The sequence below is a fragment of the Phaenicophaeus curvirostris genome, chromosome 1, assembly GCF_032191515.1.
Source record: "Phaenicophaeus curvirostris isolate KB17595 chromosome 1, BPBGC_Pcur_1.0, whole genome shotgun sequence".
NCBI lineage: Eukaryota > Metazoa > Chordata > Aves > Cuculiformes > Cuculidae > Phaenicophaeus > Phaenicophaeus curvirostris.
The window spans coordinates 133,385,474-133,410,968 of NC_091392.1; the positions used below are offsets into that span (position 1 = coordinate 133,385,474).

The 25,495-nt window shown below is 39.1% G+C and overlaps 1 protein-coding gene across 3 annotated transcripts in view; it reads right to left on the reverse strand.

The window, feature by feature from the left end:
- The window catches only part of TBL1X (transducin beta like 1 X-linked), a 199,612-nt gene that overhangs the window by 119,212 nt on the left and 54,905 nt on the right, over positions 1-25,495 (reverse strand). For all 3 annotated transcript variants that reach the window (XM_069875262.1, XM_069875270.1, XM_069875278.1), the window contains exon 2: positions 20,309-20,383. The gene's annotated coding sequence lies outside the window, so the exon portion shown is untranslated. The remainder of the gene's footprint in view (positions 1-20,308; positions 20,384-25,495) is intronic.

The window sequence follows — 25,495 nt, forward strand, 5'->3', positions numbered from 1 at the left end:
CTTTCATCAACATGAAATAACTTGTTAGCCAACAGCAACTTGCTCACATGTCCTTAGTTTAAAACTCTATGCTCCAGAAAAACACAATTCAGTTTTATTTGCTTATAGAATCTGGGCTAAGAGAAGTAAGAATGAACAAACAAAATCTCTCCCAAGCATCAATAAAGTACCCTGAGTCACTACATTAGGATAAATGGCCCCTTTTTACTTAGAGTAGATCTATTCTGCCTTTTAAAATATATTTTGTACTTGTACGCAAAGAATATATTAAAACCTAATCCTGTCTGAAACTACAACCCTATGAGTCAAAAAGCCTTCAGCTACCTGCTGTTAACAGCACAATGCTAATATAGATATGCTCCTGTGGCCAAAAGGTGTTAATAACCTTTAGCCTTGGACTGATATTAGCAGTGCAAAGCAGCTTCCACAGAAGCACCTGATGAAAGCCAGACAGCACTTCACTGGCAAAAGAGACAGGCAAGGGGGAATACCATATCCACTTTAGCTTAAACTCTGGTGGCCAGAATTTCAAAAGTAGGTCTGATCCTCAGATCTGAAGACCTGCCTCCGCTAGAAAGCCTCTTCTGGCTTAGAAAAGATGTCATTCTTACAAGCAGAGAGTGTTTCTTTGCCATCAAGGACCCATCATCTTCACAAGTGACACAAGATACAATAATAGTGCCCACAGAGCCCTGTAGTGCAGACCAAATCAGAAAAGGTAGCCTTTCAGGGGACGGCAACCTGAACTGCAAAACAAGGCAGCACTACAATGCTGGGCATTTGCTGTCAGTCTCAAAACTTAGACTGAAGAATGCAACACACAGGCACACAAAATGAAGAGCAAATGAAAATCCCATAACCAAAAAAAGGGAGAAAACCAAACCACATGTGCTCTATGATTTTATTTGGGTTATTTTCCTCATTGGTTTAATCGTGAAACCAAGCTCTGTCTCTGGGTTTCTCAATCTAGAACTGCTATTTGAAATAAAAGAAAACCCATCTGCAGACTGTTTAGGCCTCACATAGCCCTTTGCACAGATAAGCATGACTATGGAATTTACTTGGTAACGTTAGTAAGAAAATCCATTTGTGTGAGAATATTAGGTAAGACAAGTTCTGTTCTGTGTTGGAGCTGTCAACATCCTCGTGACTTTGGGTCCTCTGAGTATGCTTCAGACTCCTTCACTTAAACAGCTGCTGCTGATCCCCAGAAGCAGTGCCAAATGCAGGCAAGAGGACAGTGAAATGCAAGGAGAGACAACAGTGAAACTTCCTTCCCTATAAGGTGCTTCAGCGTTGTGCTCACAGGCACATTTTTCGACAAATCCTTGTAATTTAAATGTATTTGTTTTGTATTCACATGGGCATCTGACTTTCAGTACTCCTGAAGATAGAGTAATACGATATTCTTGAAGAGGGTTTAAAAGTCCTGAAGAGAGTTATATTTCCCTCCTCCCAATTCCCATGCCCCCATGGAAGCCAGAATGCATGCAGTATTTCCAGCTAATACAGAAGCCAGAAGGGGTACATATCAAACAGGGACAGTCAATACATCCTAAAGTAGTATTGCAAACATATATTCTATTTCAAGGAAACCTCACATAAAGTGCTGAGAAATTAAAGCTATTAATCTGAATCATTTTATTCATTTCCATAATCTCACTGTAAAGACTATGGAATCTGTAGAGAAACTTCACTAGACGTTTTGGTGTGAATAAGGAGTAACATCATTATGTCAATGGAACATGATTGCAATCTGAGAAAAGGCTATTACAGATGAAACTGAAAAATAAAGCAGCATGGATGTCAGCCCAGCAAAGCAACCAACTGGTTTCTGCATTTGATTGTGCGGGAAGGGAGAAGTTATGTGAAAACAAAAGATGGTGAAAGCTGCTGCATTTTTAGAACACAGAGAATGCAAATTTGTAATAATTTTACAGTAAGTCAAGTTGGGGGCCTAACGTCAGCAGCCTAGCATTCATACTGTATAACAAAAATGCCAGCAGAAATCTTCCCAAAGCAGCTCCATATTATTAATCCATTGAAATATTTATTTGGCAAAACAGAACACCAATAACATTATCTCGTAAGTTTTCTATGTTTAAAATATTTGGAATTACGTTAGATGGGTCTAATGTTCAAACCATTTTGTTGCAACATTTTTTTTAAAGATAAACAAAAATTCCTAGCCTCATCTGCATTATTTTTTCTTCTCTTCAGAATTACAAACCAGTGAATATCAGTGTAAAGAAGCCCAGAAGCATCCAATTCAGCTGGGTGTGAAATTTCACGATATAACATAAAATAGGAAAGCCTTGATCAGTAATAATGTTTCATTATTTGTATTAAGCTGGTGCCTAGGAATCCTAACCATGAGCCTTATATGCAAGATGACATTAAAATCTGGAAAAGTCTAGATGGAAAAAGAGACAAGATAATCCTTGTACCCAGAAGTCATAATTTAAGAATAAAATCAGAGATATGAGATGCATCCTGGCAGATGAAAAATATAACAAAACAACGCATAAGCCTCTAGGCCACACTGCAAAGGAGATACTCATACTTGTCTGAGTACTGAAAGACACACAGTGTTCTATGTTATTTAATTTTTCCTGTAGTAAATTATAACTGGCCCAGGTAAAGCACTGCAGAAGCTGCACTGTTTTGCTAACACTGCTAACTTGGGCTTCCATACAAAACCCCATGCTGTGCAGAGCTGTTACAGCCAATAAACAAACATTGCTCAGCATTTTCAATGTGATAATTTGTTCTTTGTTTTAAAGTGGAGACCTCTTAGAGTCACCTGATCAGACTGTCACATGCTGCCCGAATTCATGTTGTGACAGACCTTGCGGGACCCATCCAAAAGAAGGGGCATAATGAAAGCAGGCAGTCGAGTAACAAGCATGCCCCCAAAAGCACTGCAGTGGAGCCTTGCTCAGAGGGAAAGACGAGCTCTGCCAGCTTCCATGCCGGCACAGCAGTACGGAACAAGTATTCTTTCCAAAGGGCTTTTCAAAACAAAACCTGCAGTTTTCTTTCCAGTTCCATTTTCAGACTCCTCTGTTCCAGTTGTTAAAAAAGAAATGGCAGTGGCAGAAGGATAAATATGAAGCAAACTGTAATATCTCCTACAAACAGTATCCCTCCTATTTCTTTGAGACACACACAATTTGAATGTATAGTTCCTTGAAAAAGCCTTTTTTTTCTCAAACTCAAAAAAGGTTAGTTGGACAGCTCAAGAAAATACAAAGGAGACATGGTGAGGGTTTGATTCACAAGAATATATCTTCTGTTTGATATTGATACAGCTGCAGTGATTTCTGTGAAGTGTTTTCCCTGGGCTTGCAGCAACACCGAAGCAGCACAGCTGACCTCTGGAAGAGGGAATTAGCTACATGGCACTTGTGTTTCCAACCGATGTGCATGGTAGCATCCACAGAATCAGAGGTGTTCCAGCACAGGTTTCGTGGTGCTACGTTTAACTGAGAAAAAGGGACCCAAAACATTTCTCTTATAGCTCTTCATTGAAGAGAGTACAAAATAAATAGTGTACTCTATCCTTTGCCTCCAACTGATTTGGACTGCATAGATTTGTGATTATTTTTAAAAGCAACATCTGTTCTGCAGAAAAGGCTTACTGCATTATTGCATTAAAGAGATGACAAGGAAGGAGAGGAAAAGCCTATTCAAGGGAAGAAATAAGCCCTCAGAAACCTATGTACATCAGTGCCACAGTATTGATATTGCTAGTAGTTACCAGAGAACACCACTTTTGAAACACTGCTTGGAAGCTGGTAGGGAAGCCCACAGTTAAAGGCAACACACCTGGCTTCTGTTTGGGTTTTTTGCTTTTTTCTTTCCCCTATCTTTTGTTTTACTCTCCCTTAGACTATCAACAGATAATGACCAGGTTGTTAAGAGCTCTGGTAATTTCAGGTCTCATAGCCCCTGCTGCACAACCTATCAGGCAGAAGAGGGTTACACCAGCCCATGGTTGCAGTGCTAGCTTGCAGTTGATAAAGGATTAAGCCCAGCAGAGGAGTATAACAGAGAATTGTCACATCTTAAGCCACCACAGCTAAATCTACCAGCGTTTATGAGAGAGTCATTTACATTAAAGGTCCAAACGCCAAAGGAGCTAAACATCCAAACGCCAAAGGAGCTAAACATTCTTTTAAAAAGACTTCCCAGGATATTCCAAAGAAGTTACTTTATTATTCTCCTGGAGTTTAGAATTCCTTATACAACTGCTGCCTTTTCAACAGGACACTGAGAAAATGAATGCATGAAAGCATCAAGATCCTTTGAAGAATGGAAGGAATTGGTACAAAAAGCTAGTAAAATTCACTAAAAATGTTTTTTATTATCCCAGCTAACAGTGGGATAATGCACTTGAACAGCAGAGAATTTTGTAGCGGGTTATTCAGAGGGAACTGTTTCCTGCAGATCATTTCTCCATTAATATTAAAAGCTTCTTGGCCTAGAGATACTTCGATATAACAGTTACAGGCATTTCCATTCCATGTCACATGAAGTTTGCTTACAATGCAATGCTATGCCACTCAAAAGGTGAAGAGTCATTTTTAGAAGCACTAAACACCAAGAAAACAACACTTCATTAATATAATCACTAAAAAGGAAGTGATTACAGTACCTGCACCTTAGAAGACAAATTTCAAGCCTGAAATTTCACCTTGTTTTTACAGGTGTGTATATTTATGTAGAGAGAGCCACACACCCCAGCCTGGGGAGGGATTCCAGGCTGCACTGATGAGGGGTTGGAGTGGGTCCTTCCCCTCTTGCCTCTGGAGGAGCCACGCTCCAAGGCAGAGCAGCCACAGTCACCGTGCTGAGCTGCAAATCTGCCAGGACTAAAGTCAGACAGCTACCTGTCTGAAAGAAAAAAAGCGTTCATGGGAGTGTATTTATAAATGCTAAATGGCCCGGGAAGCCGCTGAGAGATTTCTCATGCTCAGATCCTCATTTTCTCTTGCGTGGTCATCCCTGGAAAACAAGGCAGCCATTTTCTCATAAACTGTTACACTCAGCAAAACCAGACTGAAGTGCTTGATAAGCTGCTGTTCTCTTCCGTGCCTGCAGCGACTGAGGGGAAAACCAACCCATCACCCACCTGCGGGTGCAGCCACAGCATCTCAGTCCCTGCTTGGGTGAATCAGGAGGGGCGAGTGAGGGGGGAGCCATGGGGAAGCCTGGATGCAAACACATCTAACATGCATGGCCAGAGCCTCGAGCCCACTATTCATCCCCACAAAACCTTAGGGACCCGCAGAATAACGCTGCCTCCTCACTGTTTTCCATTCCCAAAAATGAGCTAGTGCTGTTAGAGAATACTTTGCTATTGCAGAACCTGTGGGTCTAAGATTCTGCCTTGTCCACGGTGTGAATATGCCTCCAGACCTCTGGGTCAGTACGAGGAAAAGAGCAGTTTTAATGTGCGTTTGGTGGACAGACACGTACACGTATAGATGTGCACCTGTATGCGCGTACATACATGATGTAATTTCCGTAGCAACGTGGCTGTCAGTAGCCTCTCTCACATAATCTGTTAAGAGGACCAGCCAGTCTAAACCACTAAGCAACGTAACTCCTTACAATGTACAAATATGGATATTCAAAACTGCTAATCGCTTGAGAATATAAAGGTCTGTTCCCACATGTAAAGCAAGAAGCCATGACACCTGTACTCACAGTTACTTCTGTTTTCTATTATAATTCTCTTTCCGGTCATTTTCGTAAACCTCCCTATTTTGCAGCAGAATTTTGAAATGTGGTGGCAAGGAGCCCTGGGCACAAGAAGATGCCTTTTCAGCCCCATGCAAAATGTGTTCAGACTTAGCTGTGCTCAAAGCTGCTGAGGAAAAAAATTCCCACTGAGATATCATCCACAGAAAGCACTGAAGCCTGCCTACTGAAGTCCCCCACTACCCTGTGTATGCTGCCTGCCCAGCCCTGGCTCTTCATTTCAACATGAAGTAGGGCTCCAGCCAGCCCCCAGCAGCTCTTCTGGCCCACTCGGAAGCCCAACGGGTCAGGGCACATGCCTCCATTTAGCTACTTGTGATGGCCTCTGCTTGGCTGGCGTGAGCGTGCTGCACCAGGTTCCTTCTCCATCCAGAATCTGCACAAACAGAAGGCGATTTCCTGAAGCCACTGAAGTCCTCAGGCTCAGTTTGGCCCACGAAGAGGTTCTGGCAGACCCACCTGTGGCTTGGCTCTGCTGGTGCAAAGGCATGTTTAATTCATTACATCCAACTTGGACATCCCTTTTCCAGTGGCTAGTCCACAAAAGAAAGCAGTACAATCCTCATTTAGGGCAGAGTTTTTTCCCCACAGTGCCACGGGCCAGGGATCCCAAACCTAGGGCTGCTGTTGGTACTGTGTGTTTCTAGTACCACACCTAGCAAGTTTTACAGAAAACAGCCAAGGACATGACACATAAGCAAAAATGTTATTGAGAACATGGATGTCCTGAGAAAAGTGCACCTGAGCTGTCAAAACCTAAGGCAACTCCTCTCCCTTGTTTCCTCCAGCCAGAGGCACAGTCCTGCTCTGACCTCTCCCTACAGCCTCCCTGGGTTCCAGGGTAGTTCCTGCCATCACTTGCTGCCACTCCTATGCTGGCCAAACGGCAGAGGCTGAACTCAGGCAACACTAAGAAGGATGTCTCTTGCCTTAGTGTCTGCTCCAGCTCTTGAGCACAAGTATTGTTTGCTGCTGCAACCTCTGCATTTGCTTTTTCAGATATGCTTGCTAAGGCTGTTGTTAAATTAAGATGGTACACAAGTTCTCCTTCCTAATGCTGCACTCTGGAACTGTTCCCTAAAGTTACGGTGTAACTTTACACCATGCTTTGCAATAGGGCTACTGTAAAGGATAGCAGTTCATTCTTGCTAGCTTTGCAGAATCCCAGTAAGACAGAAGGTCTGAATAAACACAAGTAGGGCACCCATACTTCATACAAATAATGCCCTCACCAGTAACTGAAACTACTGAAACACAGCCACATTCTATGTAATTAGTTGGTGAAGAACACTTTCATTCTTGACCATTGATTTTTACTGGGTAAAGTAATAAGTCTTGTTTTTCTAACACGTATACACGCATCAAAGCATTTTTAATATCTGTTATTTTGGAATGCAGGATAGTGCAAGTTTAGGAGTAGAATGTCTCCTCACTCCACTAAAATTCAAACTATGTAAAACCACAGCTCTATCAACCATGCCATCTGTGCTAGAAATGCCATTCTTTTTTTTTTTTATTTTTTTGCCATGGGACTATTGTATTAAGTGCAGGTGGTAACATCTAAAAATATATCACAGAAGATACATGCAAAACCAGACTACTCCTTTTCCTGATCAAAATGTAAGTAGAAACGAACCCATGATCGAGCTCGTACCTCTTGGCACTGTAGGTTTTCTCACTAGACCTGCACCCCTCATGCTGAAACACAGTTTCCAGAAGGGAAGCACACAGTTCCTCACACCTGTTTCATACCGTCAAACCAAATAAAATGGCTTGATCTCTTCCAAGAAGGAAGGAGTTCAGCGGTGGAGTGAGGAGTCAGACAAGCACCATATGGCCAGAAGGGAGGGAAGACAAAAGCGAGGGCCAAACCACCTCCCTCAGTGGCAGCAAGAGTTACGTTGGCTCAGCTGTGTTGTCTAATCAAGTATTCTAAATCAATTAAGACTGAAGCCAATTTGTACACATGAATCTTTGTATTTATAAATGAACCTAAGTATTCCACGGTAATATTCCATACGGTTTAATTCCTGTAGTACATGGACAGAAACCAAGGACTGGCTGAGCTCATTACCCATGAAAACATGCAGTTTTATCAGGCAAGCTTTGTCCAGCAATACAAAAAATGAGCAGTGAACGAACGAACCCCTTCCAGCCCTATAAAACAATGGTCCCTAATGCAAGGATGTTGGTTAATATGAGTTAACAGTAAAGATGCTGTCTCAATGTTTTAAAGCTATTGCCAGGTCTGAGCTCCACCCTGCTGCTGCTACAGAAATACCTTACCCCAGCATCATCAAAGAGTTTCAGAGACATCAGTCATCTGGTGATAAGACCTCCAGTGTTTGTAAATAATTCTCACACATCTTCCCAGAATACTAGATTTCTCACAGATTTTAAAGAAAACAGCAAGCTGCCTTCTCTGTCTGGAGAGCCGTTCCCCAGGTTTTTATTTGGGTGGTGATGCTTGAGCAGAGGCAGGGTGCCTGCAGACACCCACTGAGGTAATTTTCCATGCATACGTACGTACCTCACCACTCCTCACTGACGGCTCAGCTGCTCGTTCAATGGCCCAGGACACCAATTTATAGCTCATTCCAGGCAAACTGTATCTGGCAACAGTTTGCTTTAAAAAGGTGCACAGCAAAGTAAAGCAAAGCATTTCAGCAGTGACTCAGCGCTGTGTATTAATAGCCAGCCTAAGTTTGTTTAAGACCCTGCTGTTGCCATGTGTCGGGGACAGGGGCTAGATGAGACTGTTGATCTGACTGGAAGCTCACCTCACAAATAAAACCATTTTTCAGCACTGTGGTGGCACAACAACAGAGCTGACAGCGCACAGGGAGCAGGAGCACGGGTCAAAACGGAGACAGGGAGGACGGGTCCTTCTGGAGCCGCTGCCTTTGAATTAGCTCAGGTCAGCTGCGAAGAGTCGGATTCCCTTGGCCCACTGGAGGAAGTGGAGGCCAAGAAGCTGCTGAAGATGTTAAGAATTGAGCCGCACCTAAGTCTTTATGCTCACCACGCAAAGTGAACGGAACAGAAAACAGCTTTAGAAGATTTTTGTATACTCAACCTGCACACACAAAAATACCTGTGTGCAGAAATGAAGAGAATCAGCTCCTGCTTTTGTTCAAATTGAAAAGTACAGGGAGGCGAAAAATAGAAAAAATCACCATAATCTGATTATCTGTGTAATTAACACTAAACTGGGAGATCAATAAGGGAAACTATACGGAGGGTTTTTCAGCAGTGTGCTGGAAAGAAAATGGGAAATCTGGTGGAAATCTAATGGGATAAAGTAACAGATGGTAGCTAGACACCCAGGGGACATGGAATATGTTTAGAGATGATACTGGCTAACAGTATGATTAAGAGTACATGCAATATCACAGTGCATTGTGTTGACCTATAATGTAACTAGTACGGCCATAAAAACCTTAATGTTATAGATTAGACTTATGAACTTAATAGACACCTACAAGACAAATAGGAAGAACACTTATAAAAACGCTCTATGTAACACAAATATCTGAGATATTTAAGGGAATGGCTCTTGACCTTATCTTGAGAAACATGAACTTAATAACTCTCTACAAGTACAACATAGGATACCACAAAGAGGACAAATTATTAAATTAATCAGCAAATATATAACAATAAATAATGGACTCAATGTACAGAAAACAAAACGTGAGTTTTGTTTCTGGAAACAACTTAGAGAGCAGAACAAGCTAACTGTGAAGTTGTGTAAACCACTGTCATCTGGCAACCTGAAGCCTACCTGACAGTACATCATTCTAGCAGACCTGTAAGGACTCTGGTGGAAAAAAAAAACCCAGATCAATCCCCATCCATTTTTTTCAAACACGGATACATCAATAACTTCCAGTAAAATCTTCCACATAACCCACTGTTCTTCCAGTTGGTTACGCCTGCAGGAGTAGGGATTGCATCCTATAAGCTGAACACACAAGCAGGTCAACTCAAGGTGGCTTCTCATAGCCAGGCAACGCTTTCTATTTTCTCTCGGGTACAATCAAGTTTGTTTTACCAGTCTAACAAAACTGTGGTGGTCCTGTGCCTTCCAAATATTTGTCAACAATTAAATAATACCAATAAACAAAAAGTCCAGCTTCAGAACTGCTCATGTCTCCATAAAATAAATAAACATTATATATATAAAATCCATACATATACAGACATATGGATACATGCATGCATACAACAGAGAGAGTGTTAAATGAAGTAGATGTAAACAAATAATATAAAAATATATAAACCAATACTGCATTACGATAAGCCAGTTATTTATGTAGATCTATTTTAAAATATGTCTGATTGCATTCATAGCACTGATAATAAGAACAGCAATGCACTAAACATCATTAAATACTTAACCTAAAATTCCTTCTTGATCTTCCCTTCACAACCACTTTGATTCCACTTTGCCACCCAGAACAAGAATAAACACATGACATGAAGGTCAGAAAATTCTTACTCCAGTATGACAACGAATGAAATAATTTCCAAAAGCAGAGCCCTCTCCCAAGCACAACCCTGGTTTTGGCTTTCCCATCTCCAACTGGTGCTAATATAAATTAGGGGACTGGTAGCTTTAGCACTTCAGCTGATATCAATTACCATTATATCATGCAAAACACTCCCTGAAATGAAATAGAAGCCAGAACACAGCAGAGACATAACCAGCCCCTCTGTAAGAAAAAGAGATTTAAATGGGCAGCTGTATTCTGCATCAGCAGAATTATAACCATTTCTGTGCATGGTTTTAAGGTGCATAGAGAGGTCACTGGCTTCCATAGATTGAGTTACTGCAAAAGCAATGGATAATAACTATAGTAAGGAAACAACTGGTTACTGGACTGCCTTAAAACAGCTGAGGATAAACAGAATAAGCCAGAATGATGCTGACTCTGACGCAGCTTCAGAGCAGGCATCATCCTTTAATTTACTCACAGCTAGCTCATGAAAACTTCACAGTATTTTTACAACCATAAAATCTAATAATCCAAGCTCCAAAACAGAGATATTTTTATCCCAGTCCAGGAAAATTGTAAGAGGCAAGGAGCTTGGGCCCAATTAAATGTGATGTAAGGCATCAACAAGAAACACACACTTAGGAAGCTGAAGCTGTAACAGCCATCTTGCACTGTTGTGCTTGCGTTTGTTCTTGATATCCCACCTAAATGACCTTGGCCCAGGTACAAGTATTTTGTTTTAAGGATGCTTTAACCAGTAATTATCATATGGGGCAAGCCTGCTCAACTGAGGAGCAAGCTAAAGTCATTCAGGGCCCACCTTACACGTACTTAAAGGGCATATGTAGATAAGCTTCCCTTCCATCCTACAATTTCCTACCGCTATTACGTTGATGATTCCAATCTACTTTTAACAAGCAAGCAAGCTTTCTGCTGTCAGCAACCATTGTTCCAAGACAGAAGGAAAAAAATGCAAACACGTTTCTGTGCCTTTCAACATTGGCATTTTTGTATTGCATTTATTCCTGGAGAGGGGCACGGAAAAGGAAAATAAGGGAAGCACTTCCCAAGGTAGGAAACTAAGATGTCAGTGCTGTCACTTCTCATTTCCTAAGGAAGCCTAAGTTTTCCCAAACAATACATGGGTAGGAGAAGGTATTATTAATTTAGAACTAATGCTTTGAACATCTAAAAAAACTGCTACAAAGCATAAAACCTAAAAACTTCTAAAAAAGTGCTACAAAAAAAAATTTGCTACAAAGCAAATTTCAAAAACACATTCCTCAATAATTGCATAAAAATAATGGGGTTTGTTTCAAAAATACAAAAATATTTTCCACATCCTTTGGTAAAATTGAGTCCTACATAGCTACAATACTTATGTTTTTAAATAACTGACTATATGTGCCTCTTTAGAGCTATGTTTGTGTGTTAATGAAACTTCTCTACCAGTTTAGAAAGAATCTAATAATTTCCTTGATCCTATAATATCTCACAAGAGGAGACCACTCACCATGTTGGCATAAGAGATGAGAAGAAGGAAAATAATTTGAATATTCTTTTACCTGTTTTCGGAGGGCCTTCAAAGGCAAAGTGAACATAGAATAGCAAAGAGCCAAGTTCATTGGTTGTACAGTAAAAGAAGTCATCCCATATAATGTACAGTGACAAAAAAAAGGTTGCAAGGGGTAAGATATTCACTGAAGTTATTGTAGAAGAACAACATAAACATGGTTCTAGTAACCAAGGATAAGACAACAACAAGCACAGAAACGTATTCTTGACAAGGAAGAAACAGCTCAGTTCGATCTGAGTTATAGCACAATCAGGGTAGCTATGTAGCATATCCTGCTGTTTATATCATATGTTTTTAATAACTTAAAACAGAATATTAAAGCCATCTGCAGGTTTCCTAAACAAAACAAACACTATACTATGGTGCTGAAAGATGTAAGGTGCTTCCATTACCTAGAATTCATATCACAGAAGTTTATACATGGGAATGTGAACTATTTCATAGTATTTATCACTCTAACAGGTACAGAAAATACTACCTGTGTAACACACTATCTTGTTCTTACAGCCCGTGTAAAATACTGTTGACTGAATGGCAGTAGTCAAAATGTGGGGGATCAAGTGTTGCAGTCCTCTTAGACTGACATTATAGAATCTGCACAAGGTATTCAATTTGATCTCTTTGTTCAAGTCAGTGGCATTTGCATTCATTCACATTCAACAAGTTATTAATCTAAAAAACCCCAAGATCTTTTAATTTCTTCTGTTCTCCCAAACTCCATTTGTTCTTCTGTAGAATTAGTGCCATAAATAAAATGTTGCACTTAGACTGGCTGTTATACTGCCTGCCACTTTCACTGCAGATAAAGGTTAAGGAAAATATTTAAAAAAAAATAACATTTTTCTCCAGATTCTCTATATAAAACATCAGTCCCAAGCATTCAAGTAAACTTCGAACATCAGTCAGTCCTCATTGGGCTCCGAAGTGGGCTGTATGTTTTATCTGCTCTAATAGCAGCACTGGGCAGAAGGCATCCTAGAGGTAATTTCTGGAGCAGGACAAATTACTGAACTGTTTCTTCAGCTTCTTGCACAGTAACTACTGTGTTGCAACTATCCTCCACAAACATATAACCAGCTAAATAATCTGTGTGTATGAAAGCCCTAACCTTAAATGAGCTTCATAAGCATGAAGACAAAAAGAAAAACCAAAAAAACCCCCAATATCCTCAATAAGACAAGATTTTGAAACACAAACATGCCCTTTTAGCATTACATGCAATTTTGAAAAATTGAAAGAAATATGTATTTTAGAAATTCATTTGAACAGGATGTAAAAATTTCAGTTAATGGACAAATCCTCATCTCAATTTCAACAATTTTCCAGCTTTGAAATAGCTATGAATATTGAGGGAATAAAAAATATCTGTTTCCTGTTTGAATTCTAACTTTAGCTTATTTCCACTGCACCTTTTTTATAGCCATAACTTCCAAATAAAAGAGCCCTCTCATAACATAAATCTTCACACACTTACTATCAGACGATGACCACACTCACAATTTCAGTCTGTATTTGCCAAAACTGGTTGGATTTTATCAGTTTCCTACCAGAAACATGAGCTCCTCCAGAACTCCCAGACTCTCCCCTCAATACATCCAAATACTCTGAGCTTCAGGTATGAGTACCGCTCCTCCACAACGCACCTCTGCTGCACCTCCATGCTAGGTAAATATCATCTATTCTGTATGGATAATAAATGCACTTTTTATTTGTTATTCTTGCAATCCTACATCAAAACAGAGTATTACTCAATGGCAGACTTACCTACAAGCTGTACATTATGGCTGCAGTGCACCTCAAGATATACAAATGCCAACTTCTGAAGGGGTTTCAGATTCTATGGGCTTGCACAGATCAAAACAAAAATGCATCACTTCGCTATCCCTCACCACTACCTTTACAATTGAATAGTGCAATACAAAATAATGAACTGAAGAGCAGAATAAGAAAAGTAACATCTAAAATTGCCTGGAGATCTGGGGCAGGAAAACAACACAATAAACGCTGGTATTTAGTTCAGAACGAGAATGTTCAGAAATGGCTCAACATAACTTTTTCCAGTGACTATAACTGCAGCCAATAACTTCTGGACTTGCTTACAAATCCAGCCAGTGTTTTAGATGCTGGACCCAGGTGAAGCTTCTGCAAAAGTAGACAAATACTTACATATGTGTTATTATCATATAGTAGTAGCAGAGACACAGCCTTATACATCTGGCTTCAAAGCACAGGAGTTACTGCATCCGCTGCATTCCTCATCACAGATGTGCACAGAAACCAGGAGGCTGTTTTGGACTGATGATTAAAATTGACTAGATAGACTAGAAGTTGCAGAGGTAAGAAGGCATTGGGATTTGATGCTATGAAAAGCAATACAAATGGGAAGTAACAAGGAGATATTACTTGGGGAAATGAAAGATACAAGAAGTTCTGTACAAAAAAAAAGTAGTAATAAAAAAGGAAAGGGAAAAGTGCGCTGAGCCATAAATGAAGCATGAGATATTGTGGGCAGGCAAGATACACAAAAAAATTTTAAACCACAAAAGCATCAGAAATAATGCTAACAGAAAAAACCCCACACATCATCTATAAATTTAGGAGGACCTGGACTCCTCAATCTCCTGGTTAAATGAAGGGGTATCTGTAAAAGGCAAAAATTTGAAGAACTGACTTTTGAGTAAGGACTGAGGGATGAGTTTGTACAGGTGAAAAATGGCAAAGTAGGGCAAAGAGAAAGTGGGGTAATAGTTCACAAATATCTAAAGGAGAAATCTGCGTAGCAGAAAAAGGAAGGCATTTTCTGTAAGATATGGAAACTCAAGAAAGAGTAAATGGAAAGATGATGTTGTTTGCTTTTTTTTTTCAAATGGAAAAAATATTGAGTGGCTACCAGGAAAGGGTTTTTGGAGGAGAACAACTGTTGGCCTGTAAAAAAAACTGCCAGAGGGAATACTGCAAAGCCATTGCTAGATAAAATAAGAGAAAATGCACTGCTGGGAACAACCCTCTATCAGCAACGAGGAATGCCTCAGATGATGTAAAAGACTGCTTCCCAGTCTGCCTAATCTGTACACTGTGCATACTGTAACTAAGATATATTACCTGAAAATCTGTGCTCTCTTTTTAATATAACACTAATGTACTTTATTACTGATTTTAACAGGCTTTAATAGGAGGAAGCATATATTCAATTATTTTATTACACACTTTGAATATAAATGGCATGCATCTGCACTCTAGTTTATTCCTTCCGTCCTCATCATCTCACAAAAAAAGCACCGGCACATTTTAGAATTCAGAGCAGCCCTCCCCAACCCAGCCGCTTTCTTGGCTGGTTTGCTGGGATCTATATATCCAATCTAATTATTTTGATTCCCATTTCCAACCCTATCAGTGGTGCAGCGGTGCAAGAAATCAAAATGCCAGTCTCCTGAATGTGTTAGAACCTAAAAGCTAACAGCTACTCATTTGCAGAGGCATCACTGTGCGGCCCAAAGCCCCTGTCATCATGCAATTTATGTTCAATGTTCTGGATGTGACTGAAAAGGGGCTTTCCAGTGTAGCAATACTGAGCATTTCATATAACATTTCAGATATGCTACAAGTTGTTGCATCATCTTGTTCTGTCCTAGCATAACTGACTAACAAAAAACAGCAATGCTTCAGTTTAGATTTTGTCTCTTTTTAAGGACGTCCTTAAGTCCTTCTCCTTTGTTATTTTCCCCTTTGTTTTCTTAAAAGGGAAAAAATCCAAGATCATACAAGCTTATCTTCCCTTAAGTGATCAGAAGAGAGAGTCAGCAATACTCCTGCCAAGAGACCTACTATCCTCTCAAGTCAGGGGGATCATATGTTGCTCGCTAGCTAAATTCCCTAGGGAGTCTTTTCCCTGACTATATGCTTTCCCCCTCTTGAATTACAGTCTTACTTAGATTACTTATGCCTCAGCACCACCAAAAATATTCCCATTCATTTCCACAGCTTTTACAAATATGATAACATGATTTGTATTTAAATATAAGCGTCACCATTTTACTCTTTATTATGAATATCATATGTTTGGCAAGCTGTCTGACCTTCCTTATGATGATGAATGCCGCAGCAAACAATTTGCTCTATCTTTAAAGAAATGGCCAATTCAATTACATTATGCCAGAAGCTTTCAAATCCCTCTCTGCCAAACGTCTTTGCTATATCCTGCCACAGACAGCCCATTTGTATTCCAGCACAGTAGGACACTTGTTTTATTGAAGCATACAGTTCTAGTTAGGTACTATCAACAGAGCACTATTTCAGTTCTCCAGCTCTGTGTTCCTTTCCAGCTCCTCTAGCCCCAGTTATTAGGATTTTCAATTTTACTGACCAAACGTGTATGCATTACTAATTACGTGCATGAAATCTAGTAGTTATTGACTGCTACAACAAAATGCATTAGTGACCAATTACAGGAGTTCTTGGCAGCAATGGTTATCATTTTAGTGGATTTAATCATTGCACTTAAAGTGAAGCTTGAGATTCCCTTTGAGACTACACCACTAATTGCTTCTGTTTTGCCAGTTACTGCATGAGCTGGCTTGTAAGAAAGATCACTAAAGATGCTTTCTAAATATCGAAGAGCAGCAAACAGAGAAGCCTCCTGTAATGACTCTTCCCAATAAAACCACAGCATCAATTCATAACACAATGCCAATTGCCAACACACATCCCCCTTGTCATCCCCTCTTCCCTTCTAATTTCTTGTTACTTGGTCAGACAACAGCAATACAGCTGCATTGCTGTTTACATGAATTTTGTGACATGCTATCATTTATTTATATAGATAGTGAGAATATTACACTTTAAAAAATAATAATAATTGTTCCCTCCTCCCCCCTTCATGTTTGCAGACAGGATACTACTTGTTATTTTTATTATGACAGAATCTTTGAATGGTCTTAGGCCTTTAAGGAAAAAAAAACCCCACAACCTAGGCAAAGTACATGATTTATTACACGCACAATACCACCGTAATAGGCTTCCACTCTCCAGGAATCCCTAAAAACAAACACACCACCTCCAAAGGAATTTGTGATATAACATATTGTTCCTTAAAAGCCCATGTCTACCTCCAGATCCCCACTAGTGATGAATTATCTGGTTTACAGCCTCATAAAGCAGAAGCGTCTATATATTTTAATGCTGAGGCCAACCACAGGACTTAGCTACCTTTCAAATTTAGTGATATACAGCTTTCTGAACACCAATAAAAGGCTGTGACACTTGGCTTCAGGCAAAACACGGAGATATAATTTCATCAGCATTTTAGGTCTGATCAAAATACGTTGTCTTTCAATCAGTAGCAATGACAGATTATGTTAGCTGCCTGAGAACAAGGTATTTGAATAAATAAAATTGTTTAATTACATGTAGTTGGTTGCTTTGTTCTAAAATTTCAGCTACCAAAGCTTTCTATTACTAAAAGCCACTTTCTGAACAACAAAGAACCTCTCTCAAAAATATAAAGAGCCAAAAATTCTCAACCAAAATTTTCTCATAGGATTGAAAAAAATGCCTAGATTTGTCTCATCAAACATCAACTGTTTTAGGTCTCCAGTAGATGCTAAGTTGATACAACTCTTAATTAGAAACTTAATTGATCTCTGTGAAAGAGGTTGTAGAGAGTTTTAAATCCCCAGAGACTTCTAGGCTATGAATCATAGAATCATAGAATAACCAGGTTGGAAGAGACCCACCGAGTCCAACCATGAACAACAAAGCATATGATATCTTTAAAAACTGTCAGAAACCATACAATATTATTCACAAAAATAATAACAATGTCCCTAAATTAACTGCTGGAAGAAGCTGAAGAGCTTTATCCTTCAGTACCGGCAGGCTGTAGGTTTCGCTACAGCCTCTAAATATGGTATGGACTATTACCTACCAACACCTGAGAAAGAACATAATGCATTACACAGAGAGTTGCATCGTGGATATGTTTTATCTTGCTTGGATCCAAATGCAGATTTGCACAAACCAGTCAATCTTACTGGGACACCAGTCATAAGAACTGTGATGTGCAGGATACTCTCAAAAACAAGGCCAGTTATTTCCATGCTTAACTGAGAAAATTTTGCCCTAGGGCACTCAATTTCAAGTCTGTATAAGAAAAATCTGTAGATGATGCAGTAACTACAATAACTGGCAAATAATGAACTGGATAAACCACCTAAATTAGACTAGAGATCAATCCTGTATTCATAAAGAAATATACCACACAATTTAATTGTATTATCTCCATCCCTTAGTTCAATAGTTCTTGACTTCTGCCTTCCTCAAACAACAATTAAGGACAATTTTCAAGTAAAAAGTAACATAACACTGACATAATATCTTTGTAAAGGTACAAGGTACACCTACCAATCTTCAATCCCAGCAGAATGACCACCTTTCTTTTTGTATGGGCAAGCTCCTGTCTCATGTACACAAGCACAAAATTTAAACGGTAATTCCAAAAGGGCTGCAATTACACCTGGAATTTCTAGTGCCGCTTTCAAAATGAGGAAGCAGGAACAAGACAGGAGAAAAAAATACTCCCAAAATGAACAGCTGAGCTTACGTAGCACCCGAAGTACAAAAGGTCAGGAAATACCTGTCTTTCATCACTGTCAAAAGCAATAGGCTAAAATATGCAGAGTAGGACTGATAACACAGGAAATAAATGAAAACATTTGCTGCATGTTAGTGTAGAAGTTAAAAGATATGAGACGAAAACCTCTCTCAAAGGTCCCTGTTGGATTTAAAACAGAGCTGTTGAGCCAATTCTGGTTTCAAAACATGCCATTATAATTTAAGAATACTGAAATTCACTACTTTAATAAACCTTACACCTGTTTGCTAGTCCACAGAGCTAATTCCTAAAGCCACGCACAATGACTGCAAGTATGACAAGGCACAATATTTATAGGAACCAGAACTTCAATGAGAACTATAAATGCACAGGAAAGTAACCAGTTACATATAATACAATCTCAGGCATTATTTGTGATTCATTACCTAACTTACAAGTCAAAGGATGATAATGCTAAATGCTGCCACAATGCATTTCTGAATGAATTAAAAGTTTTATGTGTGTACAGCTCACAAAGCCTGGCATATTTTAAAGTTACATATTTAATTCTCTTTAATATCAAAAGTAATGAGAGACTTTTTTGTCTACCGCTCTATCACAAAAAGCATAAATGCAATAAATACTACGGCAAAATGAAATATTTTTTTTTACACAGTGATGTGACAGGTACCGATTTATAAGTTCATGTATGCAGTACAAGAATATGATTAAACCACAGCACTGAATAAATATGCACTGATAACAAGTTTAGATCGGATTAAATCAAGAGACTCTCAGCTGATAAGTAGAGTTTGTAAAATTTAATGTGGATACCAGTAAAGATATTCAACTTACTGAAGCCTTCCAAACCTAAACATAATTCTTTTAGCATGATAAATGGCAACAGGAAAAAAGGACCCCGCTCTGGCAATTGTTTCAGAAAACTCAGTTAACTTGCCCATTATTAAAAATACATTACTGGTAGAAAACAGTTTTGTACTATTATACTTATCAGCTCATTAATATTACATGCATTTCATATATGAATATGTATGAATAAATAAATACATTAAATAATACAACAAAGTACATTTTTGACATGTAAAATAATTTATTGTAACCAGAATAATGCTCAGATTGCCAAGAAAGGAAGCTAGGTGGATAGCTGAAAAATATTCTTCCTGCCTTTTCAGAAATCTGTGTAGGCTGGGTTTGGGACTGGAGACCTTCAGATGCCTAGGAATGTGAGCCACAGGCCCCATCACAGCTAACAAAGAAAAGCTGTCCCGGTCCTACTTTAATGGAAGCTAATCCAACTATTTTAATGGATGCAAACCCAACCAAGACAATAGCTTTTGTCTCAAACAATGTGAAATGAACATTCACCCTTTCCAAGACAACCGTATTTGGCCACCACGAGGTTGTCTTCTCAGCCTTCCTCCTCTGATGACCTCTCACTTAACCCGGCCTCCTCACAGGACTTCAGTCCTGCTGAATCTCAGTGCCTGAATCTCAGATCACAAACCAGCAAGATCAAGTTCAACTTTAAGAAATGGAGAGGTCATTCAAAATCAGAAATTTGTCTCAAGAGAAATAACTGAAAAGGCAAAACATCTTAAGACCAAGAAATCCTGCATATAATCTATGTTTAATTTTATGGAGGCTTTTAGGGTAGCAATAAAAAGCAAACACACTGCAAAGAACTAAAGGCTCTATAGAACATTCTATTCAGCTAGCCTCAGTACTTCTGTTCTTTTTCAATTTAAGAAACAAGGTATTGTCTTAAGTTACAGACTGCAATTAGGCATGGAGATGCTCAAAAGTATTCAACAGTTTTAACATTTTATAAAGCTGATTTTCAGTTAAGCATTCACTTACTCAGTTGCAAGAACAGTCAAGCTTCCCAGTTTGCCCTGGATTTTCTCTTTAGGCCAGTTTTATCCTTAGGTACCTCTGTACAATAAAAAAAACAAAGGAAAATCAATTTACATAACTCCTCATAAGTTCATCTCTAATTATATCAACTCTTATCAACTCTCCAAAAAGTCAGCAATTTAAAAATTCAGATCTGCAGCTTTTCTAACAGGATTATTTCCCATCAATTTGCTGAATCAGAAGCAAATGCAAACCTTTTTTTTCCCTGTAAAAAGACTGTTGTATTTGACCAGTTCTATGTACATATATATATATATATTTTTTTTAGACTCAGCACAACATTAAACAAAGAGAGTTTTCTGTGAGAAATTCAACCTATTTTGCATGAATTAGGTGTATTTCATCGGGTGCTTTTAGAAGTACAAACAAAGCAACACAGTTAAATCTTTGTTAGCCACAGATTTAAGCTACCTTAAAACTGTTTACATGTGACAAGAAGATCCTACGTATTCAACTACCATGTTAAAAATTGAAAGCAAGTTTGTGTACAGGTGCACTGTCACTTAGTTAAGGGGGAGCTCAAAAAATAAAGCTGTTCTATTTTTGCTAGGCACTAATATGAATTAAAGAAACATTTTTGAAATGTGCTATTCAACCATATGGAATCATTTTTTTCAGGCATATGGAGCGCCAATTAAATAACTGTGGCTTTGCTGCCACCGAAGTCCACCTGCATGCATTCAAATTTTCCAGAATTATACCATCTAATTTAGAGTGGCCCATCTAACAATAACAGAGTAGAAAAGCAACACATTTGATACGGCACAACCACTGAAACTAGTCTCTTTAAACAGTAATGGCAGCCTTACTTTTGATCATGGTCAGAATACAACCAGATAAGATGGAATTAGTTCCCCTAAAATACAACTACATCGGATCGAAAGAAAAGTATTTTCCATCTTCCCCATCATGCAAATATAATTGGCAAAGCAAGCAAGGCAGTTTTTCAAGGCAGACTTTACCAGAAGTCAATGGAAATTAAAAAAACCCTGTGACTATGCTTCCTAGTTTTCAAGTTTTCTTTGCACATTGTGCACCCAGGTTTTGACAGGACAAATATATGGAAAGCACATGACATTTAAAAAAAAAAAAGAAGTCAACAAGCTATAAATAAACATCATCATCCTCAATACCCTAAAATCTTAAAATAAGAAAGGTGTCTGATGACTTGGAAACCAACAAGTTTTTTAAGTAAGCACTTCAGAAGTCCCAAATTTATTTTTATTTCTATTTTTTAAGGACTTCTAGTTCATCGGTCCCCCTTATTCATATCTAGTCTGAATGGCTTTTTATAAGGTGATGATGTGCAATTTTTTTTTCACAGGTCTCTGACCTGACTCAGTGAATAATGTAGCTAGAAGAAAAGAGAGTACTAAAAATCTATACATGAACTGAATTACACATGGTCACAGCACAGCTCTCCACTTTATCTACTCTGGGTTATTCTGTGCCATTTCACAACAGCACTCTGAGGACAGAAACACCAGTTCTCACAAAGAGCTCCTCTTTGGTGCTGTCAGGATAACAACAGATTGCATTACAGTCCCCTGTGAGGTCCATCATATGATGCCCTGATCTGTCAAATTAAAGAATGAAACTTTTAAATTAGGAGCATTACAAACTTTAGTGTCCAACAGGAGATTCCTAAAACTCATTTATCAGAGCACCTAGCCCTGTATAATACTTTAAACTCATTTTCTGGGGAGGTTGTATATATCCGCCTTAACTAGGTGACACATCTGTTCTTTCTTGTAGCACATTGCCCCATTCACTATCTTAAAGTTTCTACAACAAATGAAAGCAAGTTTTCAAAGACCTGTCCCCTTTGCTGCACAGTCTTCGTATACTTCTGGTCCAATTGAAAAGCCTACACGATTCTGAGAACAGGTACTTTAAAGCTATGTCAAAATGCATATGTCCAAGGGAGGTCAGTTAACATATTCTAGACAACCTTAATTCTTCACCTTCCCAGCTTTGCAGAGCTTGTTCTCTGCAAGCCTAACAAGATAGCTTTCTGAGCTTGGTTTAATTTCCAGCTGCTTTGAGGACAGTAAACGTTGAGAAGTTTGAAAAACGTTGAAAAGCTCCATCTTGTTCAACACAAAAACCCAGAGTCTCCCTCAAAACTTGGCTACCTCTCCTTCTCACCCAAGCTGTACCATTGCCAAATCCTGGGCACATATGCCACCACCTCATCACACTATCATCAGGCTCAGTCTTCTATTTCTGATCTTAGTCCTGCATTTTTGCTTCTTTACAGTAACTAGCTCTCCTTCTCATCAACTTCAATATACAATATATTGCTCCCTTCCCACAACCAAAATCCTATTTCCCATTAGCTTCCTGTTCTCACATAGTAGCTTTCCTTCTAATCTCAGCATCGCCTCTCAGCTTTCTGTCTCCTTCACAGATCCCTTAGCTCTTCTGCACTGCTTTTCACTTTCCGATGTTTTTCCCACTGCTTTACTCTCCCACTCAGCCTCCTGAGCACACCTTTTGCCCTAGCAATTTTCAGATTTATTCTTAACAACCGACTCACCACCTTTTCCATATTTCTTTTCCTGATTCCTACAGAGTCGTTGTGATTAGCGCGCCATAGCCATGGCTGCTACACTTTGTGCTGAACTCACTTCCAATGATGCATGTTAAAGAGATCTATACAAGGGCTAACGAGAAGGAACACTTAATTTAAGGATCCCAGAAGGACTTAGGCAGAAGACAAGCCAAACCAGCAATGCTGTCAGTGCAAAAGTAGAATTTTTGGCACTTAAATCCTTTGCAACTGAAAAACACAGACATCTATATATTTAGATGACAAGCTAGCTGTATGGAGGCCTTTATGGCCTGTAAGTGGTTCGGTCTTGATTTTAGATTAATACCATCTAGTCTTTCAATTTTTTTTAAAAAAAATCATTCTACAAAGAACCAGATAAAGTTAGATAAGAGTCTAAATCTCAGTCAAAATGCATTCTATATTTCAGTCAACAGAGTTCTTTAAGCCATTCTTTCTGGAGACAAAATAGCCCTTGATTTAGTTAAACATTTTACAGGGGAGGACGGAGGAATGCTTTTTAATTATAAATAGGATTTTTATTGCTACTGTTTAGCAAGGGTAAGCGTGGTATTTTTACTCCACTGGAAGACAGCAGATGATAGCATACCCTTACCTATTTTTCTCTGAGAGAACGAACCAACCAAAACCATCTTCTTATTATCAAACATCCCCCTCTTTTTGTGGGGGAGAGGCTTAAGGGAGTTAAGGCTAAATTTAAGATGATTCTATACTATCATAGAATATCAAGTTGGAAGAAATGTCAAGGATCATTTGCATGGTCTAGACAAGATGGCCCAGCATCCTGTCCAGCCAAATCTTAAAAGTTGGTGAACCGTCACTTCCCTAGGGAGATTATTTTGATTATCTCCCTGGGGAGATTATTGGTCTGATTATTCTCATTGTGAAAAATTTTCCTCTTGTGTCCACTCAGAATCTCCCCAGGAGTAACTCGTACCCATTACCCCTCTTCTTTTCCATGTGACTTCTTGTAAAAAGGGAGTCTCCATCTTCTTTGAAGCTACTCTTTAAATACTGGAACACGGTGATACAGTCTCCCCAAAAGACTTCTTTTCTTAAAGCTGAATAAGCCCCGTTCTGTCAGCCTTTCCTCCATATGGCAGGCTTCCCAGTCCTTTGATCAGCTTGGTGGCCCTTCTCTGGACCTTCTACAGCCTGTCCATGTCTTTTTTGTCTAGCAGGGACCAAAACTTGACACAGGATTCCACGTGTGACCTAAAAAGCACTGAGTAGAATGGGATAATGACTTCTTTATCTCTGCCAGAGATGCCCTTGTTAATGCAACCCAGCATCCTCTTGGCTTTCTTTGCCGCAGCAGCATGCTCTTCACTCATGTGAAGCTTGTCGTCCACTAGGACCCCAGTTCGCTTTCCAAAAAGCTGCTTTGCAGCTGGGCAGATCCCAGCTGGTGCTGCACTCCTGGATTATGTTTTCCCAGAAGCAAGACCTTATGTTTGCCTTTGTTGAACTTCATAAGGTTTTTGTTAGCCCACACTTCCAGCCTATCCAGGTCTTCCTACGGGGTGGCTCTCCCTTCTAAAGTGTCCACCTCCCCACTCAATTTGGTCTCATCAGCAAACAAGCTGGGAGAGGCTGATTTCCCCCAAAATGTGAAATAATAAAGCGAATTAAAAGACATTTGATTAACTGCAGTTAAAAAAGTTAAAAAAGTTAAAAAGTCCTATTTCTAGAATAGTTTCAATATTTATGTTGTTAACAATAGGGTTTGTGTATCAACTGAATATGAACTAAATCAACACAAACAGAAGTATATAAAAATTCAGATGCGATGATAATTTCACTAAGAACATTCTTCCCGGCTTTGAATATACAAAAATAGTTCTTTGGATTAACTCATGACTGTGCCCTTATTTGTTACAGGCATTTTACTAAAAGAAGAGGTAATACAAACCTTAATATAGACTAGTATAGGTTAGGTGATCTCAATTTCTTGATATAAATGAAAACTAAAGGCTAGCTGTAAGATTGTTCCTAACATGAATTTACATATCACTATCCTAAACCTGTCAGTACTCCCACTAATTTGCCCTTCTACATTATTTTTTCTTTTCCCATATTTTATACATTCTCCAACCTCACATAACTGCTCTTCCATTCATCTCCCTTTGTTTGTTTCTTCCTCTTCCCCATAATTTCCTTGCTGAAACACAACCCAAGTTTCAAATGATGAAATGTAGTTGCTTTTCTGCTCAGTATAATCAGTAGTTAGGTGGCACAACCCACCTGTGCTGCAAATGCTGCAGTCACTTTTCCTTAGCTTTAATGCAGGTCAGGAGTGGTATATCAGAGAGGTGAACGTAAAGCAAAATACTAAATCGGTGTAAATTAGAACTTTAGATTAATCTTTCATGTTGTCCTTGCAATAAGCTTCCTAAAAATCTATAAACTTGGTTGATGTAACCTGCATGTTGATTGCCCAGAAGACAACAGTTCTGGAAGATAAAAATCTAGAGGAATCACACTGGATTTAAAACCAAACCTATTGTTAACTGTTATCCTGAGCTTATTTCTCAGTATTAATCCCTCTTCTTCCAGCC